Below are 2,720 nucleotides of genomic sequence, written 5' to 3' on the forward strand. Positions count from 1 at the left end.
AGTATATCTTTGTCTCTTTTTGAATTTATGACTTTAAGTCTGTTTTATCTAATGTAACTCCTGCCCTATTTTTGGTTTTCATTTTTATGGAATATCTTATTTCATCGCTTCACTTTTAATCTATAAAGGTGAATTAAGTCCATATAGGTGAGTTAAGTCTCTTGTAGGCAGCCTATAGTTGAGTCATGGGGTTTCTTTTAATCATTCAATAGCTACAATTTTTGATTGGAGAATTTAATACATTTATATTCAATGTAATTATTGATAGGCAAAGACTTAACTATTGCCATTTCATTAATTGCTTTCTGCTTCTTCTTCCCATCTTGCTGTCTTCCTTTGGGATTAGATGATTTTCTGCACTGGTATGCTTTGATTCCTTACTCTTTATCTCTTGTGTACCTATTGTAGGTTTCTGCTTTGTGGCTACCATGAAGCTTACATAAAACCACTTATGGTTATGACAGGCTATTTTAAGCTGATAACAACTTAACTTAGACTGCATTTAAAAAACTCTGCACTTGCTTTTTCCCACTCACATTGTATTTTAGTCACAATTTACACCATTTTGTATTGTGTATCCCTTAACAAGTTATTTTACCTATTATTATTTGTAAATAGTTTGTCTTTTAACTTCATACTATGAATATTTGTGATTTATACATCACCATTACCATATTAGACTATCCTGAATTTGACTATATATTTATGTTTATCAGTTTTATGCTTTCATATGTTTTCATGTTGCTAGTTAGCACTTTATATTTCAATGTGAAGAACTCCCATTAGCATTTATTATAAAGTAGATCTAGTGGTGACAAACTCCTTCCGCTTTTGTTTGTCTAGAAAAGTCCTTGTCTCGCCTTCATTTCTGAAGGACAGATTTGCCAGGTTCAGTATTCTTGGTTGCCAATTTTTTTTTCTGTACTTTGAATATATCATCTCATTCTCTTCTGGCCTGAAATATAAAATACTTCACAAATTTGCATGTCATTCTTGTGCAGGGGCCATGCTAATCTTCTCTGTATCATTTCAATTTTAGTATATGTGCTGCCAAAGTAAGCACTAGCACTTTTTGTAATTGTGTCACGCGATAACATATTAGCTTGCTTTTCATTTATATGAGATACCTATTTTATCTTCATTTTTGTAAGTAATTTTTATTTGATACAGAATTTTAGGTTGAAAACTTTTTTCTTTTATTCTTTTAGCATTTTAATTATGTCTTTTGGCCTCAATTGTTTCTAATGAGAAATCAGCTTTATCTGGGTGCTTTTTATATTTTCTGTTTATTTGTGTATTTTAGGAATTTAACTTTGATGTGTTACATGTTATTTTCTTTGTATTTATCTTGTTTGAGGTGTGTTTTGTTTTTTGGATCTATGGGCTTCTTCTTTTTGATCAAATTTGGAAAATATTTGACCAATGTTTTTTCAAATATTTTTTCTGCCGTGTAGTTTTTCTGCCCCTCTTTTTCTGGAACTCCAGTGGCTATTTTCTCAGCCACTTGATACTGTCCCACAGGTTGTTGAAGCTCTGTTAATTGTTTTTCAACCCTTTCTCCTTCCATGCTTCTGCTTGGATAATTTCTGTTGATCTATATTCCAGTGCACTGATCCTGTCTTCTTCTTTATTCAATCTATCATGATATTTTCTAATTTTTTTTTACATTTCAAATACTGTATTTTTCAGTTTCTAAAATTTCCTTTTAGTTCTTTTTATAGTATTCATATTTCTTCTCAAATTCCTCATCTCTTCACACATTAAAAATGAATACATCTTTTCCTATAGATTTGTTATTATATTTATCATAGTTATTTTTAAATTCTTGACTTAGTTCATTTGGACTGCTATCAGAAAAATACCTTGAATTAGGTGGTTTGTAGACAACAGAAATTTATTTTTCATAGTTATGGAGGCTGGGAAATCCAAGATCAAGGCATCAGCAGTTTTAGTGTTTGGTGAGGGACCCGCTTTCTCGTGTGTGTGTGTGTGTGTGGTGTGTGTGTGTGTGTGTGTGTGAGACAGAGTCTCACTTGGTCGCCAGGCTGGAGTGCAGCAGCACAATCTCAGCTCACTGCAACCTCCACCTCCCGAGTTCAAGCAATTCTCCTGCCTCAGCCTCCCAAGTAGCTGGGACTACAGGCATGCACCACCACGTCCAGCTAATTTTTAGTAGAGTTGGGGTTTCACCATGTTAGCCAGGATGGTTTTGATCTCTTGACCTCGTGATCCACCCATCTCGGCCTCTCAAAGTGCTGGGATTACAAGTGTGAACCACCATGCCCAGCCAGGACCTGCTTTCTCATGGACAGTGCCTTCTTGCTATGTTCTCACATGGTGGAGGGGGTAACTAGCTCTCTGGAGTGTCTTTTATAAGGGCACTAATCCTATTTATGAGGCCTCTGCCGTGATGGTCTAATCTGCTCCCAAAGGCCCATCTCCTAATATTATCACATCAGTAATTAGGTGTTAACATGAATCCTGGGAGAACAAAAACATTCAGACCACAGTAGTTCCCTTCTGCCAATTTCAGTATCACAGGTTTGTCACTTTGTTTTTATCGGCTGATTTTTTTTCTTCACTGGGCTACATTTTTCTGTCTTTTCATATGTCTAGAAATTAAAATATCTTATCATACATAGATAATTTTGTATTCTGTTATCTTTCTTTGAAGAGTATTGAGTTTTGCTCTCGTAGGTAGGGAAATGACCATCAAATCC

The 2,720-nt window shown here is 34.8% G+C and overlaps 1 non-coding gene across 1 annotated transcript; it reads right to left on the reverse strand.

Moving 5' to 3' along the window:
• Nucleotides 1-956: 956 nt before the first annotated feature.
• LOC117094143 lies at nt 957-1,063 on the reverse strand. Its single transcript, XR_004441450.1, has one exon. It is a non-coding gene; the product is annotated as a U6 spliceosomal RNA (small nuclear RNA).
• Between the last annotated feature and the right edge of the window lie 1,657 nt (nt 1,064-2,720).

The sequence above is a fragment of the Trachypithecus francoisi genome, unplaced genomic scaffold (assembly GCF_009764315.1).
Source record: "Trachypithecus francoisi isolate TF-2019V2 unplaced genomic scaffold, Tfra_2.0 Lachesis_group12, whole genome shotgun sequence".
In the NCBI taxonomy this organism is placed as follows: Eukaryota; Metazoa; Chordata; class Mammalia; order Primates; family Cercopithecidae; genus Trachypithecus; species Trachypithecus francoisi.